Below are 7,662 nucleotides of genomic sequence, written 5' to 3'. Positions count from 1 at the left end.
CTTTAATAAGCTTCTCAAGGTTTCTCATGCCAACGTGACCTAGTCGTCTATGCCACAACCAACCTTTTGAGGATTTAGCAACAAAGCATGTTTTAGGTTGTGCCTTTTTAGAGAAATCGACAATGTAAAGATCACCTCTACGCATACCCGTAAAGACCATTTTATGATTGTCTCGACGAAATACTTGGCAATCTACCTCAGTAAATAGGACATTCAAACCAAAATCAGCAAGTCTAGATACTGAAAGTAAGTTGTAGCCAAGAGATTCAACGAGCATGACATTTTGAATGGAACTATCATGTGAGATGGCCACCTTACCAAGGCCAACCACTTTACCCTTTGAATCATCACCAAAGGTGACATATTTTCGAGGGCCGTTGTTTTCAGCAAGCTCACGAAACATCTCTTCATCTCCGGTCATATGATCAGTACATCCACTATCAAGAACCCATTCCTTTCCTCCTGATTCATATCCCTGAAGATTTGCCATAAGACCAAAATGTCTCATTGCATCGTCAAGATCAAAGTCACTATCATCATCATCATCATCATCATCATCATAATATTCATGTTCATCATGATCTTGTGACTCATCATTTCCTAGAGAGGGTAATTCATTAGATAAATGATCAAAGTGGTTACTTTTATGAATTCTTATAGCTTTGAATATGATATCATTAATGATTCCAACATCTCCTTTAGCATGCTTAAGATTGGCAAGTTCAAAAAGACATTTACCAAAACTAGGATCACTAGAGTTCATCTTACTCAAGGCAATAGATTTATGGAGAATTTCATCCAAAGTTTTCAAGGAATAATCGGGAAATCGTTCCTCAAGAAATTTCCATATGGTATAGGCACAATTGTGAGTAGGCAAACTAGCAATCAAATTTTTGGGCAATCCTCTAATGATGAGCTCAATAGTTCTAAGATTGTGAATCATGTCAATATCTTCATCTAGGGTAGGATGCAAAGGATCAATATGAGGTGCACAAGGGCTAGCAATATACTTGTTCAAATGATATTGATTGAAGATTACAAGCATCTCATTTTTCCACTCATGGAAATACTATCCATCAAGAATAGGCACTCTATGTCTAAGACTCCCTAATGTAGACACATCCATCTTCCTCCAATGGTGATTAAACCAAGGCAATGGAGACCAAGGCTCTGATACCACTTGTAGGATCTAGAAGTAGATGTGTCTAGAGGGGGGTGATTAGACACATAATGCTCAAGTTGCAATTTTTAAGCTTTTTCGGTTTAAGTGGAGTTTAGGCACAATTTCAACACACACAATACATATCAAGCAAGCATGCAAAGAGTATATGAGCAGCGGAATGTAAAGCATGCAACTTGCAAGAATGTAAAGGGAAGGGTTTGGAGAGATCAAACGCAATTGGAGACACGGATGTTTTTCCTGTGGTTCGGATAGGTGGTTCTATCCTACATCCACGTTGATGGAGACTTCAACCCACGAAGGGTAACGGTTGCGCGAGTCCACACAGGGCTCCACCCAAGGGTAACGGTTGCGCGAGTCCACACAGGGCTCCACCCACGAAGGGTCCACGAAGAAGCAACCACCCACAAAGGATCCACGAAGAAGCAACCTTGTCTATCCCACCATGGCCATCGCCCACACAGGACTTGCCTCACTAGCGGTAGATCTTCACGAAGTAGGCGATCTCCTTGCCCTTACAAACTCCTTGGTTCAACTCCACAATCTTGTCAGAGGCTCCCAAGTGACACCTAGCCAATCTAGGAGACACCACTCTCCAAGAAGTAACAAATGGTGTGTAGGTAATGAACTCCTTGCTCTTGTGCTTCAAATGATAGTCTCCCCAACACTCAACTCTCTCTCATAGGATTTGGATTTGGTGGAAAGAAGATTTGAGTGGAAAGCAACTTGGGAAAGGCTAGAGATCAAGGTTCATATGGTAGGAATGGAATATCTTGGTCTCAACACATGAGTAGGTGGTTCTCTCTCAGAACATATGAGTTGGAATGGTGTATGCGTTCTGATGGCTCTCTCCACGAATGAAGAGGAGGTGGAGGGGTATATATAGCCTCCACACAAAATCCAACCGTTACACACAGTTTTCCAATCTCGGTGGGACCGAATCAATAAACTCGGTCGGACCGAAAATGTAAACCTAGTGACCGTTAGAGATTTCGGTGGGACCGACTGGATCAACTCGGTGGGACCGATGTGCTAGGGTTAGGGTAAATCCAAAACTCGGTTTGACCAATTACTCAAACTCGGTGGGACCGATTTGGGTAATAAGTGAAACTGAGATTTGGCCAAGCAAACTCGGTGGAACCGATTGCATATCTCGGTGGGACCGAGAATATTGCAATGGGTAACAGAGAGTTTGCAAGCCCATCTCGGTGAGACCGAGATCCCATCGGTGAGACCGAAATGATTAGGGTTTGGCAGTGGCTTATGACAAGTGAAACTCGGTGGCGCCGGATAGGAAGAATCGGTAGGACCGAGTTTGGCTTAGGTTTTAGGTCATATGTGGAAGTGGGAAAGTAGCTGAGGATTTTGGAGCATATCATTAAGCACATGAAGCAAGAGGCTCATTAAGCAACACCTCATCCCTCCTTGATAGTATTGGCTTTTCCTATGGACTCAATGTGATCTTGGATCACTAAAATGTAAAATGAAGAGTCTTGAGCTTGAAGCTTTAGCCAATCCTTTGTCCTTAGCATCTTGAAGGAGTTCCCACAACCTTTAGTCCATGCCACTCCATTGTTGAACTTATCTGAAACATGCTAGATAGAAATGTTAGTCCAACAAGAGATATGTTGTCATCAATTATCAAAACCACCTAGGGAGCACTTGTGCTTTCAATCACCATCACTTTTATCTTTACCATTTTTCTTAGTTCGATCATTTTGGTAATATCTTGATCTAGTAGAATAAAGTTTATGGCATGATCTAGTTTTGAGTTTTGCTTTATGATCCCTCTATGTAATCGAGTCCGTGAGCTATATATAATAAAGATTAGTGTTGAGTCAAGGGCTTGATTATTTTGCCATGATCCTTAGTGAATAAAAGAAAAGAGAAATAAATAAAAAAGGAAACAACGAGATCATATGGATCTTATGAAGAGTAATGAGCTCACATAGAAAAAGTATGATGAATAAAAGTTGTTGAGAGTTGACAAACATAGTTTTGGTCATCGTTGCAATTAATAGGAAGTAATAAAGAAAGAGAGGTCTTCACATATAAATATACTATCTTGGACATCTTTTATGATTGTGAGCACTCATTAAAATATGACATGCTAAAGAGTTGACGTTGGACAAGGAAGACAACATAATGGGTTATGTTTTCTTACATCTAAGATAAATTATATTGTCATGGATCATCCAACATGGTTGAGCTTGCCTTTCCCCCTCTTGCTAGCCAAATTCATCGCACCAAGTAGAGATACTACTTGTGCCTCCAAATACCCTTAAACCAGTTTTGCCATGAGAGTCCACCATACCTACCTACCTACCTACGGATTGAGTAAGATCCTCCAAGTAAGTTGTCATTGGTGCAAGCAATAAAAATTGCTCTCTAAATATGTATGACTTATTAGTGTGGGAGAAAATAAGCTTTATACGATCGTGTGATATGGAAGAAATAAAAGCGACAGACTGCATAATAAAGGTCCATATCACAAGTGGCAATATAAAGTGACGTTCTTTCGCATTAAGATTTTGTGCATCCAACCATAAAAGCGCATGAAAACCTCTGCTTCCCTCTGCGAAGGGCCTATCTTTTACTTTTATCTCCTACCTGGCATAAGAGTCATGGTGATCGTCACCCTTCCTTTTTACAGTTTATCCTTTGGCAAGCACAGTATGTTGGAAAGATCCTGGTATATATGGCTAATTGGATGTGAGTTTTCATGAACTATTATTGTTGACATTACCCTTGAGGTAAAACGTTGGGAGGCAAAACTATAAGCCCCTATCTTTCTCTGTGTCCGATTAAAACTCCATACCCATAAGTATTGCGTGAGTGTCAGCAATTGTGAAAGACTATATGATAGTTGAGTATGTGGACTTGCTGAAAAGCTCTTATATATTGACTCTTTCCTATGTTATGATAAATTGTAATTGCTCCAATGACTAAGATTATTGTTTGTAGTTTTCAATGAAGTTTACGATTCATACTTGAAATTGTGATTGAATTATTACTCTAGCATAAGAAATCATATGACAAGAATTATGTAAGTTGTTGTTCTAAGAATGATCATGATGCCCTCATGTCCGTATTTTACTTTTATCGACACCTCTATCTCTAAACATGTGGACATATTTTTTGATTTCGGCTTTCGCTTGACGACAAGCGAGGTCTAAGCTAGGGGGAGTTGATACGTCCATTTTGCATCATGCTTTTATATCGATATTTATTGCATTATGGGTTGTTATTACACATTATGTCACAATACTTATGCCTATCTATTATACTTATGCCCAACTAGTTCTCTCTTATTTTACAAGGTTTACATAAAGAGGGAGAATGCCGCCAGCTGGGATTCTGGGCTGGAAAAGGAGCAAATATTAGAGACCTGTTCTGCACAGCTCCAAAAGTCCTAAAACTTCACGGAAGACGTTTTCAGAATATACAAAAAATACTGAGCGCAAGAAGTTCACCAGGGGGCCACACCCTGCCCACGAGGGTGGGGGGCGCGCCCTACCCCCCTGGGCGCGCCCCTCTACCTCGTGGGCCCCCTGGAGGCCCTCCGATGGCCATCTTCTGCTATATGGAGTCTTTCGATGAGAAAAAAAAATCATAAGCCATCTCCTCGGACGAAACTCCGCCACCATGAGGCGGAACCTTGGCGGATCGAATCTAGGGCTCCGGCAGAGCTGTTCTGCCGAGGAAACTTCCCTCCGGGAGGGGGAAATCCTCGCCATCGTCATCACCAACACTCCTCTCATCAGGAGAGGGCAATCTCCATCAACATCTTCACCAGCACCATCTCCTCTCAAAACCCTAGTTCATCTCTTGTACCCAATTCTTGTCTCCAAGTCCGGGATTGGTACTAGTAGGTTGCTAGTAGTGTTAATTACTCCTTGTAGTTGATGCTAGTTGGTTTATTTGGTGGAATATCATATGTTCAGATCCTATATGCATATTAATACCCCTCTGATTATGAACATGATTATGCTTTGTGAGTAGTTACGTTTGTTCCTGAGGACATGGGAGAAGTCTTGCTATTAGTAGTCATGTGAATTTGGTATTCATTCGATATTTTGATGAGATGTATGTTGTCTCTCCACTAGTGGTGTTATGTGAATGTTGACTACATAACACTTCACCATTATTTGGGCCTAGAGGAAGGCATTGGGAAGTAATAAGTAGATGATGGGTTGCTAGAGTGATAGATGCTTAAACCCTAGTTTATGCGTTGCTTCGTAAGGGGGTGATTTGGATCCATATGTTTCATGCTATGGTTAGGTTTACCTTAATACTTTTGTTGTAGTTGCGGATGCTTGCAATAGAGGTTAATCATAAGTGGGATGCTTGTCCAAGTAAGGACGACACCCAAGCACCGGTCCACCCACATACCAAATTATCAAAGTACCGAATGCAAATCATATGATCGTGATGAAAACTAGGTTGTATCATGGCATGTTATTCATTCATACTTGTGATACTTGTTTCCATTCTCAAAGCATCCCAACAATGATCTCTTGTTGCTAGTTGTGATGTCTTTGTTGTTCGTGTGTGGACTTCATTTATATACAATAAGACCATATCTAGCCATGTGCTATCCTTCCAAGCAAATATCTTATTGTTATATGTATGACCTCCCTTTGGATATCTTGTTCCTCATGTTGTAACTATTTTGGGTGTACATCCTTCTTTGTAGATATATATCATCATGATTTCGTCTACCTAGAATCTTATACACTTGAGAGAAGTTGTATATATAGTTGATATCCTTTCTTTCATGTCCACCTTGTCTTTCTTATGTTATTTCTTTGGTGGCTCCATGAAAGCTTTTGCCTTGAGTGCGTGTCTTCTATCGTTGCATCCTGGTGCACTCATGTGTGGTGAAGATTATTCTCCTCATGCTTATCTTTACGAGGCTTTTGCCATCTTAATTGGTATCCCTCATCTTGATGAGGCTTTCATCTTCTATCTTCAACACGGGTTGTCACAAGCATAGGTTCTTTATATGCTTATTAGTAAGCTTGTGAACCCATTTGCTAGTTGTGTGTGGGAATGATAGGCCTTGCACCGTGTGCCTCATTCTTTCAAGACTTTATAGATGCTTAATGCTCATCCGTACATTAGTCTTCTCAAGTGCATTGCCTTGACTCACACACATCATTTTGGTTGAGCCCATTCTTAAGTTGCCTCTTTTACTTGTTGCTCAACCATGTGTTTGTTTCAAGTACTAGGCTTTGTTTCCTATATGCTCACTTGCACTTGTTGTAAGTTTCTATTGATTTTGGGGGAGCTATGATCCTATTTTGTGCACTTTGTATCCAAATACAAAAATTCTTGATGTGCACAAATCATGGGGAGCTTCTCTAGTTTCTTTAGAACAATCCTCTGCTCATATCATAATATCTTTATTCATGTGGCACGTAGGATCATTGGTCTAGTTGGTTCAATTGATATCCGTTGATTACTTGCTTTAATTGGTATCTTCTGATTGCTTGTGTCTCTCTTTGTTTTGTCTTTGTGACATATCTTTCTGTTGCAATCTTTGGGCCTCAATATAGTTTGTCTTCCTCCAAGTATTGACAGTTGGATATGTGTAGTGCATTCCACTCTCTTGTTGAGAAATACACAATTTATGGAGGACCACAATTTATATTGGCCCTCTAAGCTTTTCGCCCATTTTGGCAATCGATGCCAATGGGGGAGAAGTTTCAAAGAGTTTTGTGGAGAAGTCTTCAGAGTTTTCTCCTTACTTTGGTTTTGTTCCTAAGCATTTGCATCTCATACGCATGCATTATTGGTTGTTGCATTGCATGGTGATGCATAATTCCTTGTATAAACTCTCTTGAAAGTGATTGTCATCAATTACCAAAATGGGGGAGATTGAAAGAACATGTGGTGCCCCCATGTTTGGTTTTGGTAATTGATGACAATCTCTGTGGACTAATGGTTGCCTTGAGTTATATTTGAAGGTTTTGTCCATAGGCTTTTCTTGGAGTACATTTGTTGGTTTCAAGCAGAGTTTATGATGACCAAGGTGCTATTCAAGGAATTATCTAAAGATTGGTCTTGTGAGAGGTTGATCAAGACTAAGTAAAAGAGTGAATCAAGTTGATCAACACACAAAGCATAGAAGATGTACTTAGAGCGATCAAGCGATCCCATGGTATGGTAAGCATTGTCAACTACGCTTTGTGTACTAACCCATGATCTTCGTGAGAGTTCTTTGTGGGGTTAGGTTGCGGTGTGCAAATTCAAGTGAAGCATCACGAAGAGATCAAATGCTTGAAGCTTGCCGTCCATTGTGGTGACAATGGACTTGTGAAGATGTGCGGAAGAGTGGCTCACCCACAGTGGAGTATGGGGGAGCAATCAACTAGTCTTCATCGAGCCAACGCAATCAAGAAAGATGGTCCAACTTGAGGGAGTCAGGATTGTCATCATCTAGCTCAAGTGGACCATGTGCAAGGCAAAGGTTTGCCCTT

Source organism: Triticum urartu, chromosome 4A, assembly GCF_056163025.1.
Source record: "Triticum urartu cultivar PI428250 chromosome 4A, HENAU_Tu73, whole genome shotgun sequence".
Taxonomy (NCBI): Eukaryota; Viridiplantae; Streptophyta; class Magnoliopsida; order Poales; family Poaceae; genus Triticum; species Triticum urartu.
Note: the sequence above shows the minus strand (reverse complement) of the source record.